This window comes from Equus przewalskii, chromosome 23 (genome assembly GCF_037783145.1).
Source record: "Equus przewalskii isolate Varuska chromosome 23, EquPr2, whole genome shotgun sequence".
NCBI lineage: Eukaryota > Metazoa > Chordata > Mammalia > Perissodactyla > Equidae > Equus > Equus przewalskii.
In genome coordinates, this window is record NC_091853.1 from 6,283,781 (window position 1) to 6,305,957 (window position 22,177).

Below are 22,177 nucleotides of genomic sequence, written 5' to 3' on the forward strand. Positions count from 1 at the left end.
TCCCCACCTTCGAGATCTCATGACACTCAGCTCTCCCAATCACTCAGGCCTCCCGATACACGACAACGCATCAGTTCCTTTTGCTAAACGCCAACTGTGGTAAATTAGATGGGGCTGCCTAAGGCCTGTTGCCCTTTAATTCTACCCTCCGCACTCAAGCCCCAGGAAGCTCTGGGGCCCAATCAGCTTCTACATGCTTCCTCAAGTCTGTAAGGATGGGCAGGAGGCTCAGGGCCTCTCTGCCAGAGATATGCAAATCCCTGGAGTGCATTTATCCCCCCTCCCATCAATGGAACTTACCAGAGGGGTAGTTAGAATCGTATGTTCCAGTTCTCTCCAGTCCACTGAGTAGACAAGCCCACCTGGCCTGGAGGATGAGAGAAAATCGTATTTTTCAAATCTTTTGTTTATGCCCAGAGCTCACAATTTAATCTTTTCTGTGTTCTGTGTTCTATTCTGTCATGCCTTCCCTCAGGGTACTAAGGCGCTGCTTTGAAGGAGAGAAAGGATCATAAAGTTCAGGAAGTACTGAAAACAACAAGAAAATTAGTTAATATATCAAGATATTGTCCCACTATATAGTTATTACAGTTGTTTATATTTACTGTATATTCCTTGATTTAAGGAGGCTTTACAAAGTAGTAACTGAACACGTAGACTCTGGAGCCAGATGGCTTGGGTTCAAATCCCGGCTCTACCACTTACTAGCTGTATGAGCTTGGGTGATTGCCTACGTTTTTAGTGCCTTGATTTCCTCATTTGGGTCATGGAGATGATCATAGTACATTCCTCACAGGGTTGCTTTTTGTGTTGAATGAGATAATGAAGGTAAAGTGTTCAGAACAGCACAGATGGTAAATGCAATATGAGTGTTTGCTACTATGACTACTAAACTTGTCACGCTCTTCCCCTAACATTTGGCAAGAGCTTGATCATTGCACATATGGGAATTGGTTCTATAACTATTGAGAGGAAACAAACCACTGTGTCACTCCCAGAAGAAAATGATCTGTATGACTCTATAAGATGGGATGGAAATCTCTACCCTGACCAGCATTAAAGTCAGGTATGGAACACAGATTTACAACTATTTAACTAAACACACTTTGGAAAGACTCCTTATCTTCATTTATTCACTCATTCCATTTTTATTCATTTAAGTAGATTTCTACTAGCACTGGGCACTGCCCCAGAAACCGGGGGGCATACTTGGCATTTTATGGTCCGCACAGTCTAGTGGAGGAAGACAAACAGAAATAATCTGAGAGAGGAAAAACTGTTCTGACAGCTGCCCAGCGTTCGTTCATGGTTCACAGCTCCAGGTGGCCAAAGGGATACTAAGTCTATGCTAAAATAATGAGATTCATTCTCTGCTCTTTCACCAAGGAATTCTAGAATTTTTGGATAATCTTGACACCAGTTACCAGGCAATGGAGAAAAATTCTTTAAACTCAGCCATGCTCTCCTGAGGAAGATGAAGGGATATCATGCTTAGAATGATCAGACTATGGGAGGGAGCCATAGAATCCACAGATCCACCATGCATATGCTGGCATAGCCTATGATCCATTTTAAATAAATGGGTTTTAAATGATCCATAACCTAGCTGTAGGTTAGTAGTATTTCGTGCACCCATAGGGTTAGTCTGGTTAATGTAAAATATCTGTGCCCAATGTGCTGAGATTTAACAGCAACTGTATGGCTTGCGAAGTCACTTAACCTCCTTTGAGCTATATCGCTCATCTATAAAATGGAAAAGATGACATCTATCTTGTAGGTTTGTGGTGAGGATTAGAGGCCATGCATGTACACAATTTAAAATGGTCACTGACACATGGTGGAGGATCAAAAATTGTTGCTCCGTGCTAAATGCCTACAGTGTACCAGGTAATGTCACATATACCTCATTTAATTCTCAGGACATCACTGGGATATAGGTATTATTATTGATACTTTGCATTGGAGGAAACTAACACTCAGACTGCAGTGGCGCACCCACTGTCACAGACCCTTATAATTCCCTGCTACATGCTCTGACATGTCCTTGGGTAACCGTAGGGAAACACGCTACACAAATGAAAACAGTTTTGAGTAGCATTGTGGCTTCAACGCAAGCAGGGTCAAGCATCTCGTCACCCTATAAAAATTTCAAAAGGCTTCACTTGGCGTAACTCTTCCTCAGGCCCCAGAGATATCCAAAAACCAGCTCCCAAATCAACCTTCTGGTAAATGGGTCAAAACTGGACTCAGGCAGAGTTGGGGGCAAATAGAAAACATTTTAGTAGAGTCTTCATTTCACATTACTACTGAGCGTCTGCTGTGTCTCAGGCATTATGCTAAGTGCTGGGGATGCAGCAGTGAATAAAATCAAAAGGAACCCTTGCCTTTATGGAGCTTGTATCCCAGCAGACAGTAGGGGAACAGACAGTAAATAAAGTAAGTAAATAAAAGATCATCTTGGCTGGTGGGAGGTATTGTGGGGAAAAGTAAAGTCAGGAAGGGGGAGAAAGGTGGACAAGAGCAAGCTGCTCCACGTAGCCTCTTCTGTCTGCACATGCTTAGGGGCCAAAAACAGAAAAGGACATCGAGGTGATAGATGAATGACAACAGGGGCCCTATACTTTTTCCCGACCACAGGAGATCATGGCTACGAGAGCTACTCTTCCTGGAATTAGAAGCACTTGAGCCTGCCTGCTTTGAGAAAGTGGTGACAAAGAGGCACTGGGAAGTGCGAGGTTGGAGGCTTCTCCTACATGGATTGGAAATGTCCTGTTATTGCTAAGGTTGTTTATCTTGGGAGGTCCAGATAATTTGGGAGGCCCACCATCAGGAGGAGGAATTGGATGACTCGCCCTTTCCAGAGCCATCTACCAGTTCAACAAACACCAGGCTGCATGCCTGCCTCTGTGCTGTCCCTGGTCACTTTCCACCCATATAATCTAGTTGCCATATTAAATTGAATTTATAGAAGAGGAAAAGTTATAAGAAGATAGTATTTTTGCAGGGCAGATAAATCAGAGCATGCACTAGAAAACGTTTATTTCTTAAGAGGCCTATATTTATGCGTACTTGGCTTCAGAGATTTATTTTATGGCTTGAAATAAAAACGCACTTTCACATTTATTAGCTCACAACTATTTTTGTTACAAAAGATATTTACAAAGCATATTGTAAAATGATCCCTCAATTGCCACCAATGTTAAATTTCGGTCTCTTGCAACATCACAAAGTTGGTTTTAAATTATTTACCTTTATATTGTGTGCTTTGCTCTCTTTGCATCTAGGGACCTTCACCTCCTTATCATTTCAGCCCTCACTCCCTGTTGACAGCCGTTTCACCATATTCCCTGTCTACGGGAAGGTTTTGATGGCACTATCTCTGTAGGTCTTTTCTAAACGTGTAGTCCTAAAATTACCTCCCATCACTCTGATTTGCATTGACACAAAGGCACTTTAATAGAAGAGATTCTTTATTCTTCAAATGGAGATGAAAGAGAGATCTTCAACACAACTGAATAAATAATATTTTTTTCCTTCAAAGACACTCCTTTCACTTTTCAATTTTCCTCTGTTTTGGTGATCTGACTGAAAATGAAAGAACATTTCAGAAATTAAAATTCTTAATAGTAAGCCTACCAACTCTTCATAATCCAACTTCACAAACAAATTTTATCAGAATCATGCTCTGCTCTTCCTCTTCTCTGAAAAGACATTTGGTCAGCTCCCTCGTATAATATTTTCATGCCACTCAATTGCTGGGGAGATATCAAGTGTAGGTGTGTCTGCCAGTCTACACACCCCGGGTCCAATCTATCATGTTTAGCCATATTAGTTATATTTAACTTAAAATGACATCGTAATTCTAGCTTCAAATATGTACCTTTTGGAAATATTTGCATTGTTTAAATGCTTTTCAAATATGTATTCAGTTTAAATAATCATATACACAAAGTTTAAGTAATGAAGATGGGACTCTACAGAAGCCAGAATCCAGCTGTTGGGAGAGATTAAGCATCCTTAACACCCATGCTGCTCTGCATCTGACACACTTAACTCTGCTCACCACAGACTCCTGTCTCTCCTCCCTATCACTCTTTTTAGCATCTTTATCCTACATCAATTGAATCTTCTACTGAGCACTTTCTGTTTCAAGGTTCTGTGCTAGGCCCTGAAATACTACCATGAGTGTGATATGTATTCCCTTCCCTCAGAGAGTTTAAAGGGTAATTGGAAAGACAAGACAAGCATAAGAAATTAAATAATAATGCAAGAGATAATAGTAACAGTGCAAAATAACAAAGAAGACAGAACATCAAAAGTTGCCAGGAGTCAGGGAGAGGGAGTCAGAAAGAAAACTGTACCTTATGCCTTGTTCTTTACTGGGTGGTTTTATAGTTTAACGCATTTCTAGATGGCAACAAACTTTGTTAGTCAGTATTCTATAACTAATGCTGTTTCCCTGAGTTTCGGCTATTTGAGACTTCAGAATCTTGATTGTAATAGAAAATACAAATAGTCATTTATTGTCGGAATTTACCACTACAACACAATCCTATCAAGTTGCTACTATTAATAACCCCATTTTATGAAAGAAAATTGAAACTCAGAAATATTAAGTAATTTATACAAGGTCAAACATTCTTTCTTAATTCTAGACTTTACGCAAGTCACACAAGAATTTAAGAGTATCTCAAACCCACACTTGGGTTTAAGAACCAGATGACCTTCCCCGTAGCTAAGTTAAGCATAAATATAAGTAGCATTACGTAAAAGACATGAAGCAGGATGCTGACACTCCTTACTAAGGAGCTGGCCAAGGTATCCAGAACCCCTAGCCTGTGTGACCAGGAGTACCAAATCTAGTGTGGTCTGGTCTAGTTTATATACTGGACTTTCCTGATCCTTAAACTCAGCAGTGTTCATGCCTGGAGAAGCTTTTTGCTTTCTTTTCCTTTAGGGCCAGTGGATGAGGTGAGGTATTACAGGGAAAGTGATTAATTTCTGGGCTTCACCCTTCTTTTCTGATCCAGTAGGCTTGGAATAAAGTCTGGTCATGGTAATTTTTTTTATTGTGATTTGTAATCTATTCAAGTTATCTTGATATTCACTGATGTTTAAGAACCATTACTCTAATGCATGTTTCAGGGCAAAATAGATTACGTTTAGTTTAGGCTTAAGTGATTAAATAAGGGCACATTTAGTGATTCATCACATGAATTCTAGAGCTGTTTGCTTACTTCTACTAAGACCTAGAAAATGCACTGCCTTAATCTAAGAAAGGTTCTCTTAAACAGAAGAGTATACTTATTGTGCTTCTATTTTCCTTACCAGCTATGCTTTCTTCCAGGAAGATCATACTTTGCTGCTAAATGAGTTATGTGTGCAGAAACGCTCCTTGCTAAGTAGCATATGCCATTGTTTCATGTACATCAGCTAATTTATCCCTGTGGACACCTTTGCAGTAGTCTCCCATCCCTATTTTACTGATTTAAAAAAAAAAAAGATTCAGAAATGAAATAACTTTCTCAAGGTCATGCAGTTAATACTTCCTGGAGCTGAGTTTCAAACCAGGTCTGTCTGATTCTAAATCACCATCCTTCAATCTTTCACTCTTTTTCTTCATTTTATTTCATGCCCTATTCTCTGCCCATGTCTTGAGCCCTATACTATTACCCACAAGTGTATCTTAGTCTTATTCCTGGCTTTTAGGATTGAGGGAGTTGTCGACCTTGGTGCTAGGTAGATTTCTAACTAGACCTTCTGCGCATATATGAGTCTTTGGATAATTCATTGGTTTGATGTATACTAAAAAGACCAACAAGATTATTGTTTGGTGACCTCAAGTTTCATTATGGAGGTTATACATAAATTTTGTCTACTCCTTATTCATTCACCTCATTCTTATCTAATATTACAGTTCTGAGACCAATTGCCACGTGTGTGTCAGGGGGTTCCCCAACACCACCAAGCAATTCTCAGGATGCCAGCTGCATGTCCCACAATTCAGCTCAGTTCTGACACTAACTTCCTGGAGATAGCATCAGGCCCCACAGGTTAAGAGTTCTGTCCCACAACACTGCCACCCCCTTGCCTCACTTCAGTTGCCACTCACAAGTCCAGGGTGTTACCTGTGCTTCTGTTTGACTGGCTACATATTGGAGGTTCCCAAGACTCCTTCCTCGGGTTTGATTAATTTGCTAGAGAAGCTCAGAGAAACATTCTACTTATTAAATTACCAGTGTATTATGAAAGGATATAACTCAGGAACACCCAAATGGAAGAGATACATAGGGCAAGGTATGGAGAAGGGGTGTGGAGCTTCCATGCCCTCTCAGAGCACACCACTCTCCCACCACCTCCATGGTCACCAACTCAGAAGCTCTCTGAACCCTGTCCTTTTAGGTTTTAATGGAGGCTTCATTACATAGGCATGATTGATTAAATCATTGGCCATTGGAAATAGATTCCATCTCCAGCCCCCTTTCTTCTCCTCTGAAAGTTCCAACCCCCTAATAACGGGGTTGGTTCCTCTGGCAACCAGCCTCCATCCTTAGGTGACCTAGGAGCATTCCAAAACACTTCATTAACACAACATAAGACATCTTTACCATTCTCATCACTTTGGAACTTCAAATAGTTTTGGGAGCTCTGTGCCAGAAATGGGGATGAAGATCAAATATACATTTCTTGAGCCAGCCCTGATGGTCTAGTGGTTAAACGTCAGTGCTCTCTCTGCTTCAGCTGCTCAGGTTCATTCCACAGTCATGGAACCAAACCACCCGTCTGTCAGTTGCCAAGTTGTGGTGGTGGCTCACATAGAAGGACTTACAACTAGGATACACAACCATGCCCTGGGGCTTTGGGGAGAAAAAAAAAAGAAGAAAGATTGGCAACAAATGTTAGCTCAAGATGAATTTTTCTTTGCAAAATAAAAAAAATATGTGTATATATATATTTCTTATTATAAATTATAATGCTTGCCTCTTATTGTCAAGATTGATTTATTTGCTAGGTATATAAGGTCTCCAAGTGAAAAGAAAATATTTCTGTTATTGGACTCTTTTTTTCCCAGGTCTGATCAAACTCCCTAGCAATGATGTGCTGACGGTTGATATCATCAAGAGGAGGAAGGAGAACAGTGCAACAGTACAGTCGGCCCTTGTATCCTCAGGTTCGGCATCCACAGATTCAACCAATCTCAAATCAAAAGGCCTACCATGGCTGAGTCTGCACTAAACATGTGTAGACTTTTTTTCCTTGTCATTCCCTAAACAAGTCAGTGTAACAACCGTTTACACTGCATTTACATTATATTAGGTATTATAAGTAATCTAGAGATTATTTAAAGTACATGGGAGGATTGTGTAGGTTCTATGTAAACACTATACCATTTTCTATAAAGGACAGGAACATCCACGGATTTTGGCATCCACAGGTGAGGGGGCAGGGTCCTGGAACCAATCCCCTGCAGATACCGAGGGACGACTGTATTTGTCAAGGTTTTATAACTTTGTTGGCTTGAGTTCAGGGAAAATTGCTAAAAACCATAGTCTCTTCTGTTGTACTGGACTTCCACGTCTACAATTGGGCTACATTTCTGAAACCTCAGAAGATTCAGTAAATAATTTGGTGAGAACACATTTATACGTAGAGCGCTGTACTGGGTGCCAAGGAAAATCCAAGTAAGAATACAGGACAGGGCTCCTAAACTCTGCAAGAATCTATCAGAAATGAAATGAAATGAAATGAAATATCATTAGAAATGAAATATCATTATCCAATGATGATGATGATAACTAAGATATTATAATGTCAAAATAAAATAAGACGGAGACCAGGCTTGAAGATCCCCTGAGCAGACAAAACCAGCTAAGCCACTTAAGCAAAACTTAATCTACCTTATTTCATAAATGTAAGTGCGACTCAAGGTATTTCTTATTACATCATAAATGTCTCCGATAATGATAAATAAAACTTAAGTCGTCTTCCTAAAATAGGATAAGATAATCACTTTTGACCAATCCCCTGCTGTCTGGAAACCCCTATCGTAATTGTCACCATCATCATCATCATCATCACCATTTAAAGGCTAAACAATTTCCTCCTTTTCACTTTATAAGTCATCCTGTGATGGCATGCCTCTGAACTCCACATCACTTTTGACTTTACAGTCTCCCTGTTCAAGACCAGTTTGTTTCCGGCTCAAAAAAATAATCACATCAAGTAAAGCTCCCTAAATTTCTTTTGACAGTAGATAATGGGTACAAGGAAAGTTAAGATGTAAAAATAAACAGGTGCTTCTTTGAGCTGAAGTAATTCCTTGGAACAACAGAAAAAAATTAATTTTACTATATAAAATGAAAATAAATAAAGGAAAATAAATAAATAAACAAGGAAAATAAATAAATAATAAATAAAGGAAAACTTCATTTAAAATGGAGTCAGGAAGCCCTGCAGGGGGAGTTCTCATGCGTATACCATTCATTGCAGCCTACAAAACCAGCAGGAAGAAGGAAGATAAAAATTATTTCAACAAGATCTGTTTGTATAGAATCCTTTGTGTAAAATTCTCTGTCTCAACTTCTTATCTGTGATGATAAGAATGTTAGCGTTTTTCCGGTACAAGGGAGGACATTTTTCCCATGGGAATTTCGTCCCTGCTTTTAGGAAAGGGAAGGAAGAACCCACCCCACTCCAGCAGCAAAGCACTAGCCACTGCTTACAGACAATAAGAAACCACCACAACCTGGAACTCTTGTTCTCCAGCGAACTTTTATTCAAAACAACTCTCCCCAATTTCCTCCTAAAACCTAATAACAGCTGACCATATGCGGACCTTAAACAAATAGAGAGGCGGTTATCCCTCCAGCAAAAAATGGCTTTATCTGGGATTAGCAATAGACTCCAATTCAAAGTCTGCAGCCATGACCAGCCACATCCGAGCCCTGGCCGCCAGGGGAGGAAAAACTCTTTTATAGTTGGGAGGGCCATTGCAGCGCATTGGAGGAATCGCAAGTTGGAAGTATAGCGGCTTTTCATTGGCTAAGTTGTGACAGTCTCTCATTGGCTGAGCTGTTGCTGGGCAAGAAGAGGAAGTCTTTCTTCTTCCTGTTGGGTCCGCCATCCTTGCAGAGCTCCCTCTTCTGGCCTGTCCACTCCGTTTTTAATGAGGTTTCTGTTTGTTTTCACACTTTTGTCGCTTCAGACTTGCCTGTGGTTCACCATAGCTTGCTTGTCTGAAATTACAATTCTCTGGTATCCCAAATAAACTCATTTTGCTGGTTGAAAAAAAAAAAAAACTGGCTATTTTATTTTTGAGGTTAACAACTATAAAATCGGGATCATATAACAACTTTAACTTTTATTACACCAGAAAATGCTAAGTTAGGTGCTTAAACAAGGTTCTTTTTGTTCTCTGATGAAAAGATAAAAGAAAGATTTGAATTTGTTCCCACAACTTCAGAAGTCAAGCCAACAAAACTGGTTCACAAACATACTAGGTTTCATATAACCAGTGCATGCTAAGCTTCAAATCAACCTGATTAATCCAAAGATAAAATCAGCAGTAATCATATAACATTCTAATAAACTTTAAACTTTCTAAAGCAATTTCATACCCTGGTTTCTCTTCAAATCGTATAAATCTTTCACCTTTTACTAAAGCAATTTCAAAACTTTTTTTTTAAGTAAGAACTTGTTTCTAGTGGCTTCTCTGTTACTTATGGGCCAATAAGTGATGCATCTCCTCTTGATATTCTGGGGCGGGAAGGAATAGTGAAAGGGAAGAATGCTCACTTTAAAACTTACTGATGGTATCCTAAATTTTAAAGATATACCATTGTGTGAGTCATTTAGGAGTAGAACTGGAAAAGTAGCAAGAAAGAAAATGGCTCAAATGTAAACTACAGGAGGGAATGTATCCCCATGCTTAGAACATTACCTGGATCACAGCAGGCACCCACTGGCTAGATTAATGAATGAAAAGTACACGTGAATGTAGTTTAAGATGCAAATTAAAGGGGTCATGTGCATTCTCCTTGGTTATAAATTCCAACAAGCTCCACGAACCTTATGTATTTGCTATTTTGCCTATTTACTGTGTCATCCACGTTGGCACAGTAGATGGTGTGTGTGTATGTGTATAAATAATGAAGATAACTATTTACATGTCTGCCTCCTCTGCTAGACTCTGAACCAAATCTGCATCTTATAAATCTTAATATCCTCGGCATCTAGCTCAGGTCCCGACACATGGTAAGAGTTATAAATATTTGTTGAACTAGTCAGCTACAATTTGAATGAGTCCATTGACATCCTTCACATTTTGTTGTCTAATAATAAAAGAAGTGGGTTGATCTATCAGTAGCTGTCAGTGGCAAGATATCACTGGCATTCATTGACTCAGTACCAGGCAAGCTAAATATGCCGCAACCTAAAGGATAGTCCCACACATTGAAGAATTGCCTTGCCCAAAATGTCATAGTAAGGCCATTCAGAATTTTAATCCTTAAAGTCCTCTCAAGTTTCAAAATTCTGTGATTCTAAGTGGAAATTAAACTTTGAAAATTATTGCTTTAAAGTAAAGACATGAGCATCAAGCTAGCATCAGCTAAGAAGATTCCTGTTTTTCTTCCTATTTGCTGTTAGGTATGTTTCCAGCTGGCATATTGCTGCCAGGCGCAGTATGTGGACTATAAGAATGAAATGGTCAGCTTTTCTGGTGTGAACTCTGAACTCCTGTCCCGGTTCCTCCTGGATCCAAAACTAGCCTGGGAAATCTGTTTTTACCCTTGTACACCAATCCAGTTCCAGCGGTTAAGATCAAGGGAAATGCAATGGGGCCAAAAGGCTGTCTTATCTCTCTGCTCAAAAATATTGTGAAAGCCACCAAAATAAAGAATCTCCTCCTAACGAGCCATGCAAGTGATCTTCCTTATTCCCTAGGTCTCCTGTTCTGGAAGGAAGGCTCTGGCAGATTTTTCTAGTGACTCGAAGTTATCTGTGCAACTGACGGGAACTCAAGAGAAAGTGTGCTTGGACAAATCAAAGTGTAGCTTAAATAAAGCACCTAGTTTACACCCAGGAGATTTCATCTTAAAGTGACCACTTTGCACTAAAGCTAGCCCAAACTTAGCTAAGCTTAATAATTATGTCTAAATTAAATAAAACATCTATTTACTAATAAAAGTATAGGGGATAGAAATTCTATTGGGTGTTATAGAGAAAGTGCCATAAGGAAATGATGAAATAAGTATTTAAAAAGAACACGGGCCCAGCCCCATGACATATTGGTTAAGTTCTGCACACTCTGCTTCAGCAGCCTGGGTTCACGAGTTTGGATCCTGGTTGCAGACCTACACCATTTGTCAGCCATGCTGAGGTGGCATCCCACATATGAAACAGAAGAAGATTGGCACAAATGTTAGCTCAGGCCCAATCTTCCTCACCAAATAAATAAATAAAGCAGAGTTTACTCCTTTTACCTTTTGCATAATGAATTAACTAGAATAATTTCACAAAGAGAACCTAAGTCAAATACCCCAAAACCAGACAAGCTACAGACAATTTAAGGGACAAACTCGTCTATGTGGCAAATAGTGAGAAGATCTATAAATATAGGTGAAAAGCGTGCCAAGCCTGGTGATAACCGGCTATCCAGGACAGAATCTTAGTTCAACTTTAAATTTACCTAAAAAGATAGTAAGTCCTATGTGAATTTAAATGTTAATCTAAAAAGGTATGACTCTTCAGACATAGGGAAAAAACCTTCCTGGGAGAGTAAATATTAATAAATCCATAGTTGGCTTAAAAGCAACCATGAGTTAAGAAAGCATTCAACCTCAACAACCTTATTTTAATTCAAATAATAAAAATTAACTCAATAAAATAGTGGATTAATCTATTAATTAGCAGAAGAAATACCGTCCATATTGGTAACAAGAATTATCTTCTATTGTAAGAATACATCAGATTGGATAACCACGGATTGTTAACAATTAAATAAATTTAATCTAATAAATTTAGATTAGATAAATTTAATCTAGTGATTAATCTAATTAATAGACTAATCTAATCTAATGCTAGAAAAATTTAATCTAATAAACTTAATCTAATTTATTAGATTACATAAATTTAATCTAATAATCTGATAGAATTAGATTCTATTAGAATCTAACAATAATCATTAGATTACATTAAACAACAACCTTGTTGGTTGTTAATCCAACAAGGCATGCACCTAAGATTTTAAAAAGTAAAAGAAACTCAGCAAGCATAAACCCCACCTGTTTACCAAAAACATCACCTCCAGCATTTCTAGTATTACAGGCATTGCCTACTCAGTGACATATGTTTAATGGCTGGAGTATCCTGACCATGCAAAGGTAACATAGTCATTTGTTCTCTAAAGGATTTTTATGAATGGGCACTTGAGTGTTTTATACTCTCTTACTTCAATCAGTGAAATTAACCTTCCTGTAAAGAGGCAGAACAACAAAATAAGATAAGACCCTATGGAGTTTAATTAATTAATCCAAATATAAGCATTTTACCCAAACTGAGGAATAATAGAAATTTGAATGGATTAATACTTTGGGTTGAGATAACCTCGAAATATAAAATAATCTCTGAGTGATTTAAATGTAGACCAAGCTACTTAAAATATATTTTGTCACATTTTTTCTTTTGTTTTCCTTCCCTGAGTAGACATAGTATTCAAAATGATCCTTCTAAGACCGATGTCAAAGAGTGTACCATATATATATTCTTCTAGGAGTTTTATGGTTTCACGTCTTACCTTCAAATCTTTAATCTGTTTCAACTTAATTTTTGTGTATGGTGAAAGACAATGGTCTACTTTCATTATTTTTCATATAGCTGTCTTGTTTTCCCAGCACCATTTATTGAAGAGACTTTCCTTTCTCTATTTTATGTTCTTGACTCCTTTGTCGAAGGTTAGCTGTCCGTGGGTGCGTGGCTTTATTTCTGGGCTTTCAATTCTGTTCCATTTACCCCTGTGTCTGTTTATGTGCCAGTACCATGCTGATTTGATTACTATAGCTTTGTAGTATATTTTGAAGTCACGGATTGTGATATCTCCAGCTTTGTTCTTTTTTCACGAGATTGCCGTAGCTATTCGGGGTCTTTTGTTGCCCCATACGAATTTTAGGATTCTTTGTTCTATTTACATGAAGAATGACATTGGGATTCTGGTTGGGATTGCATTGAATCTGTAGATTGCTTTAGGTAGTATGGACATTTTGACTATATTTATTCTTCCAATCCATGTGCATGGAATATCATTCCATTTCTTTATATCATCATCAATTTCTTTCAATAATGTCTTATAGTTTTCATTGTAAAGGTCTTTCACCTCCTTGGTTAAATTTATTCCCTGAGATTTTATTCTTTTTGTTGCCATTATAAATGGGATTGTATTCTTGAATTCTCTCTCTGTTAGTTCGTTATTAGAATATAGAAATGCAACTTATTTTTATAAATTGATTTTGTACCCTGCAACTTTACTGTAGTTGTTGATTATTTCTAATCTTTTTCTGATGGATTCTTTAGGGTTTTCTATACTTAAGATCATGTCGTCTGCAAACAGCGAGAGTTTCACTTCTTCACTCCCTATTTGGATTCCTTTTATTCCTTTCTCTTGCTTAATTGCTCTGGCCAAAACCTTCAGTACTATGTCGAATAAGAGTGGTGAGAGTGGGCACTCTTGTCTTGCTCCTGTTCTCAGAGGGATGGCGTTCAGTTTTTCCCCATTGAGTATGATGTTCGCTGTGGGTTTGTCATATATGGCCTTTTTTATGTTGAGGTACTTTCCTTCTATACCCATTTTATTGAGAGATTTTATCATAAGTGGATGTTGGTATTTTGTCACTTATTGATCCAAAAATTGATCAATGCAACAAGTTTCCCCAGGGATAACTGTGCAATCCTGTCCTAGGGTTGATATTGACGATAGGGTTTATGACCTTGGTGTTGAATCAAGACATCCCAATGTTGTAATCTATTAACGGTTCTTTTGTTCAATCACTAAAGACTGGAGTGATCCCGGTTGGTTTCTATCTTTTTACTATTTCTCCCAGTATGAAAAGACAAGAGAAATGAAGCCAACTTGACAAAAGTGCCTTCCACCTCATAGATAATATAATCTTAATCTAATTAATTTCTATCAGCGCTGACCAAGAACAGGGCTTGTTAAAGTGGCAGAATCCAGTAATGATATAATACTTACACTTTTATAACTAAAAGTTCAATTCCTCTTTTTAACAGGATTTTCATATTTAATCATCTGTTAATTACTGCTATTTTACTTGCCATAGCATTCCTATATTAATCTGACGAGAAGTATTAGGTTATATAGAACTTTGAAAAGGATCAAATATCATTGGTCCTCATGGTCTACTTCAACCCATTGCCAATGCTTTAAAGTTACTTGTAAAGGAATCTTTATAATCATCAGCATCATCAATATCTACCAATCCTAGCCCTTACACTATCCTTAACAATATGAATTCCACTACCTGTAGCATATCCACTTAGCAACATAAATTTAGGTGTATTATTCATATTAGCTGTATCATGTTTAGCTGTTTATTCTATTCTCTGACCAGGATGAGCTTCAAATTCAAAATATGCCTTAATTGGTGCACTCTGAGCAGAAGCACAATTTCATATGAAGTAACGCTAGCAATTATTCTATTATCAGTACTACTGTTAACTAGATCATTTACACTATCAACCAAAATTATGATTAATTTTTCCATCATGACCACTAGCCATAACAGAATTTATTTCAACCCTAGCAGAAAGCAACTGAGCCCCTTTTGACTTAACAGAGGGAGAATCAGAAATTGTCTCTGGTTTTGATGTCAAATACACAACAGACCCATTTGACCTATTTTTCTAGCAGAATATGCCAACATTATCGTAATAAGTACTTTGACAATAATTCTTTTCCTAGGACCATTCCACAATCCCTATATATTGGAAATTTGTATAATTAATTTTATTATCAAAACCCTTGTTCTATTTTCTTTTTATGAATCCAAGCATGGTATCCATGATTCTGATATGACCAACTTATATATCTGTTATGAAAAAGACTGCTAACTGCTAACACTAGCTTTATGCACATGACATGTATCAGTTCCCATTATTACATCAAGTACTTCACCACAAACATAAGAAATATGCCAGATAAAAGAGTTACTTTGATAGAATAAATAATAGAGTCTTAAACCCTCTTATTTCTATAATTATAGAGGTTGAACCTAATCGTAAAAATACAAAAACCTCCGTGTTACCGTATTACAACATATTCTATAGTAAGGTCAGCTAAATAAACTATTCGGCCAGTACCCCAAAAATGTTGGTTTGTATCCTTCCTGTACAAATAAATCCTCTTATCTTTATTATTATTTTGCTTAACATTATTACATGTACCATAATCATTATATTAAGCTCACACTGATTAATAACCAGAATTGGTTTTGAGATAAATATAATTAACCATTATTCCTATCCTAATTAAAAATGATAATCTAAAATCCATAGATGTATCTACTAAATATTTCCTAGCACAAGTCACTGCATCTATACTTTTCATAACAGCTATCATTATTAAATTAAAATATTCTGGTCAATTAACAATTATGAAAAATTTTAATCCAACAGCATCCTTTGTTATTACAGTAGTCCTCATTATAAAACTTGGACTTTCCTCATTCCACTTTGGAGTACCAAAAGCTATACAGGGTATTCCATTAATATCAGACTTAATCTTATTGACGTGACAAAAACTTGCACCCATATCAGTTTTATGTCATTTAATCATTAATTAATCTAAATACATTAATTATTGCTATAATATCCATTATAGTTAGGAGAATGAGAAAGGCTCAACTAAACACAACTACAAAAAATTCTAGCCTATTCATCAATTGGCCATTCAGGCTGAATAGCAGCTAACACGATTTATAACCCAACCATCCTAGCTCTAAATGTGTTCATTTATATTATGTTAACATTTACTACATTTATATTATTTACTTACAATTCATCCACCACAACAGATCCATACACATGAAGCAGAATACCTTTAATTACTACCACAATTCTTCTCATAATATTATCCCTAGGAGGCCTCCCACCACACACAGGTTTTTTCCCCAAAATAATAATTGTTCAAAAATTAGCAGCATTATTATATCAACATTAACAGCTATTTTAGCATTACTTAATCTAAACTTCTACATACAATTAACTTATTCTAAATCACTAACATTACTTCCATCAATAAATGATATAAAAACAAAATGACAATTTAGAAATATAAAAAGAATAATTTTTTATCTCCATTCATTACTGTATCAATATTACAGGCATATCTCTCTCTTTTTTTTTTTTTTTTTTTTTGGTGAGGAAGAATGGCCCTGAGGTAACATCTGTTGCCAATCTTCCTCTTTTTGCTTGAGGAAGATTGTCACTGAGCTAACATCTGTGCCAATCTTCCTCTATTTTTTGTATATAGGACACCACCACAGCATGGCTTGATGAATGGTATATAGGTCCATGCCCAGGATCCAAACCTGTGAACCCTAGGCTGCCGAAGTGAAGCATGCAAACTTAACCACTATGCCACCAGGCCAGCCCCCTATGCATACCTCATTTTATTGCACTTTGCAGATACTGCATTTTTTACAAATTGAGATTTGTGGCAACTCTGCATCAAGCAAGTCTATCAGCACCATTTTTCCAACAGCATTTGCCCACTTCATGTCTCTATGTCACATTTTGGTAATTCTCACAATGTTCCAAACTTTTTCATTATTATTATATTTGTTATGATGACCTGTGATCAGTTATATATGATGTTACTATTGAAATTGTTTTGAGGTGCCGTGAACTGTGTCCATTAAGACAGCAAACTTAATCTATAAATGCTATATGTGTTCTGACTGCTCCACAAACTGACTGTTCCCCACTCTCTCCTCTCCATGCCCTGACAATATTGAAATTAGGCCCAAATAGCCCTACAGTGGCCTCCAAGTGTTGAAGTGAAAGGAAGAGTCACACGTCTCTCACTTTAAATCAAAAGCTAAAAATGATTAATCTTAGTGAGGAAGGCGTATCAAAAGCTGAGACAGGCTGAAAGTTAGGCCTCTTGTGCCAAACAGTTAGCCAAGTTGTGAATGCAAAGGAAAAGTTCTTGAAAGAAATTAAAAGTGCTACACCAATGAACACACAAATGATAAGAAAGTGAAACAGCCTTTTTGCTGATAAGGAGAAAGTTTTCGTGATGTGGAAAGAAGATCAAACCAGCCACAACATTCCCTAAGCCAAAGCCTAATCCAGAGAAGGCCCCAACTCTCTTCAATTCTATAAAGGCTGAGAGAGGGGAGGAAGCTGCAGAAGAAAAGTCTAAAGCCAGCAGAGGTTGGTTCAGGAGGTTTAAGGAAAGAAGCCGTCGTCATAACACAAAAGTGCCAGGGGAAGCAGCAAGTGCTCACGTAGAAGCTGCAGCAAGTTCTCCAGAAGATCCAGCGAAGCTAATTCGTGAAGGGGCTACACTAAACTACAGATTCTCAATGTAGATGAAACAGCCTTGTACTGGAAGAAGATGCCATCTAGGACTTTCATAGCTAGAGAGGAGAAGTCAATGCCTGGCTTCAAAGCTTCAAAGGACAGGCTGACTCTCTTGTTAGGGGAGAATGCAGCTGGTGACTTTGAGTTGAAGCCAATGCTCATTTACCCTTACAAAAATCCTAGGGCCCTTAAGAATTAGCTAAATCTACTCTACCTGTGCTGTGTAAATGGAACAACAAAGCCTGGATGACAGCACATCTGTCTGCAACATAGTTTACTGACTATTTTAAGCCCACTGTTGAGAACTACTGTTCAGAAAAAAAAATTTCTTTCAAAATATTACTGCTCATTGACAATGCACTTGGTCACCCAAGAGCTCTGATGGAGATGTACAACAAGATGAACGTTGTTTTCATGCCTGCTAAGGTTACCAAACCCAAACACGGGTTCATTTACCTGTGCACAGGAGGGCCAAAAGTAGAATGCCAGGCTTGTGGCAAGGAAAGAGGTTTATTATCGAAAGGCAGCTGGACAAGGAGATGGGACTTAAAACTCAGATCCACCTCCTCAAAGGGAAAGAGGCAGGGCTTTTTATCTTGGGTTTTAGGGAGGGAAGGAGGAGCATATGGCTTTGAGGGCTGAAGTTTTAAAAGTCCTCTGTGCAGGTGTGGCGATCTTTCATATTTCTTCATGGGTCACATCTGCAAATTTTGCAGGATTCTATGTGTTGCACATGGTGCATTTTCAGTCCGTGACATGTAAGGTTTATATTTGGTCATTTCAGCTTCTCAGTACTCCTGTGTGATGCTTAGTCAAGTGGGGGGCAGGGGGACTGTCAGCAACTCTCTTATCGGGGTTCCTCCTTTTGTTCTGCAAAGCAAGCTCAGAAACTTTGGTTACTTTGTTTCCCACGTCAACTTTGTGGGTATGAGCATGGTCTCATCCTAATCCAGGGAAATTTTGACTCCTTCATCCTTGGTTTCACCAACACAACATCCATTCTGCAGCCCATGGATTAAGTAGGAATTTTGAGTTTCATGTTTTATTATTTCAGAAATATATTTCGTAAGACTGTAGCTGTCACAGATAGTTATTCCTCAGATGGATCTGGGCAAAGTAAATTGCAAACTTTCTGGAAAGGATTCTCTATTCTAGATGCCAGTAAAAACATTTGTGACTCATGGGAAGAGGTCAAAATATCAACACTAACGAGTTTGGAAGAAGTTGATTCCAACCCTCACAGATGACTTTGAGGGGTTCAAGACTTCAGTGGAGAAAGCACCTGCAGATGTGATGCAAATAACAAGAGAACTAGAATCAGAAGTGGAGCCTGAAGATGTGACTGAATTGCTGCAGTCCCATGATAAAATTTTAACAAATGAGAAGTTGCTTCTTATAGATGAGCAAAGAAAGTGTTTTCTTTCTTTCTTTTTTGTTTTAAGGAAGATTAGCCCTGAGCTAACATCTGCTGCCAATCTTCCTCTTTTTTTTTGCTGAGGAAGATTGGCCCTGAGCTAACATCCATGCCCATCTTCCTGTATTTTATATGTGGGACACCTCCCAAGGCATGGCTTGACAAGCAGTGCATAGGTCCACACTCAGGATCTGAACCAGTGAACCCCGGGCCACCAAAGTGGAGCACGCAAACTCAACTGCTGTGGCACCAGACTGGCCCCAGAAAGTGATTTCTTGAGGCATAATCTGCTCCTGGTGAAGATGCTGTGAAGATTGTTGAAATGACAGCAAAAGATTTAGAATATTTCATAAACTTAGTTGATAAAGCAGTGGCAGGGTTTGAGAGGATTGACTCCAATTTTGAAAGAAGTTCTACTGTGGGTAAAATGCTGTCAATCATCATCGCATGCTACTGAGAAGTTGTTCGTGAAAGGAAAAGTCAGTTGATGCAGCAAATGTCATAGTTATCTTATTTCAGGAAATTGCCACAGTCACCCCAAACTTCACCACCCTGATCAGTCAGCAGCCATCAACATGGAAGCAACACTCTCCACCGGCAAAAAGATTATGACTCACTGAAGGCTCCAATGATGGCTAGCATATTTTAGCAGTAAAGTATTTTTTTAATTAAAGTATGTATATTTTTTAGACATAATGCTATTTCACACTTAATAGACTACAGTATAGCGTAAACATAACTTTCTTATGCACTGGAAAACTAAAACTTTGTGTGACTCACTTTATTGTGATATTCACTTTATTGCAGTGGTCTGGAACCAAACCCACAATATCTCCAAGGTGTGCCTATATGCCTTCTGCTAACACCAATGTTATCAGTGCTGGACTAGGAATTTAGGTTAACACAGAGCAAGCACCTTCAAAGCCCTAAGCAAGTATTACCTACTTTGTTGCTGAAATATGAATTGCAGGACTCTATCTTACATCAGTTGAATGCAAATCAAACACTTTCATTACGCTAAATCCTCACTAGACTGGTGGACTTCCTGCCCATGAAATTTTAGTTAACAGCCAGATGCTGCTTTGAATCTGCAGTTCAACCTGTTATTCACCACAGGGCTTGGTAAAAAGAGGATTCTTCGATTTACAGTCTAATGCTTACTCAGCCATTTACCTATGTTCATAGATCACTCATTACTGACAATAAACCATAAAGATATTGGCACATCGTGTTTACCATTTGGTGCTTGAACCAGAATAGCAGAAACTTCTCTCAGCCTTCTTATCTGTGCTGAATTATGTCAACCCGGAGCTTTATTAGGAAACGGTAAAATTTATAATGTAATTGTTACTGCCCACGCATTTGTAATAATGTTTCTTAAAGTAAGTAATATCTGTTATAATCAGGGGCTTTGGCAACTGATTCGTGCCATTTAATAATTGCAGCCCTTGATATAGCATTACCTGGAACAAACAATATAAGCTCTTACTTCTCCCACCGTCATTCTTACTTCTACTTGCTTCGTCAATAATTGAAGCAAGTGCTGGAACGAGATCAACAGCATACTCCTTAACCGATCGGTAACTTAGCCCATGCAGAAGCTTCTATAGGTCTGATTATCTTTTCATCACATTTAGCAGATGTCTCATCAATTTTAGGTGCGATCAATTTTATTACAACACTTAATCAATATAAAGCCACCCGCCGTATCTCAATATCAAACGCCACTATTTGTTTGATGCATTCTAGTTATAGGCATACTATTAAAACATTAACTCCTAGTGCTAGCAGCTGGTATTGCGATGTTATCAAGAGATCATAATTTAAGAACCACTTTCTTTGATCCTGCAGGAGGAGTGGGAGTCAATTTTATATCAACGTCTATTCTGATTCCTCAACCACCCAGAAGCATGTAGTCTTATTTTACCCAGATTTGGAATAATTTCACATACTGTTACATATTATTCAGGGGGAAAAAAGAGCATTTTGGATATATAGAAGTAATTTGAGCCATATTATCTATTGGCTTCCTAGAATTTATCATGTGACCTCACCATATATTTACAGTTGGTATAGATGCAGACACATGAGCACATTTTACATCAGCCATTATAATTATGGTTATTCCCACAGGAGTAAAAGCATTTAGCTGGCTATCAACTCTTCACAGAAGTAATAGCAAATGATCACCAGCCATAATATGAGCTTTAGGCTTTATTTTCTTATTTACAGTAGGAGGCTTAACAGGAATTGCTCTAATTCATTTTTAGATATTGTTCTCCATGGTACATATTATGGAGTAGTTTTCGCCATTATAGGAAGATTTGTTCACTGATTCCCATTATTTTCAGGCTCTACGCTCAACTCTACCTGAGCTAAAATCTATTTTACACTTTTAGCTGTCAACATGACTTTCTTTCCACATTTCCTAGGTCTCTCAGAAATGCTTGACATTTCTCTGCTTATCCCAATACTTTCACAATATGAAATACTGTTTGATCTACAGGTTCATTCATTTCATTAACAGTAGGAATATTAATAGTCTTTATAATCTGAGAAGCGTTTGCATCAAAATGAGAAGGATCAGTAGTAGAATTAACAGCTACTACCGTTGACTGACTGCACAGATGCCTGCCACCGTATTACAAATTTGAACAACCTAATTACATGAAAATTTAAATTAAGAAAGGAAGACATTGGACCCCTTACAACTGGTTTCAAACCAACCCATAAGTATTATATCTTTCTCAATAAGTGAGGTGTTAACTTTGGCAAAGGTAAATTATGGGTTTAACTTCTTTATACCAACCTATCATACCCATTTCAGTTGGATTTTCAAGAAGCAACATCATTCATTATAGAAGAGCTTTCACATTTTCATGAGCATACTTTAATAATTGTATTCTTAATTAGTTCTCTAGTCATTTACATGATTTCATTTATATTAACAACTAAATTGACTCATACAAGTACAACAGATGTTCAAGAAGTGGAAACGATATAAACTATTTTACCTTCTATTATTCTAATTTTAATTGCCCTACCATCTTTAAGGATTCTCTATACAATAGACAAAATTTACAATCCTTCTCTAACTGCTAAAAACTATAGGACATCAATGACATTGAAGCTGTGAATACGCAGATGATGAAGACCTAAATTTTC

The 22,177-nt window shown here is 37.7% G+C and overlaps 1 long non-coding RNA gene across 1 annotated transcript in view; it reads right to left on the minus strand.

The window, feature by feature from the left end:
• LOC139078876 (uncharacterized) overlaps positions 1–22,177 on the minus strand; it is a 61,196-nt gene that overhangs the window by 33,151 nt on the left and 5,868 nt on the right. The window contains exon 2 of the long non-coding RNA XR_011532042.1: positions 301–367. This is a non-coding gene — a long non-coding RNA (uncharacterized lncRNA). The remainder of the gene's footprint in view (positions 1–300; positions 368–22,177) is intronic.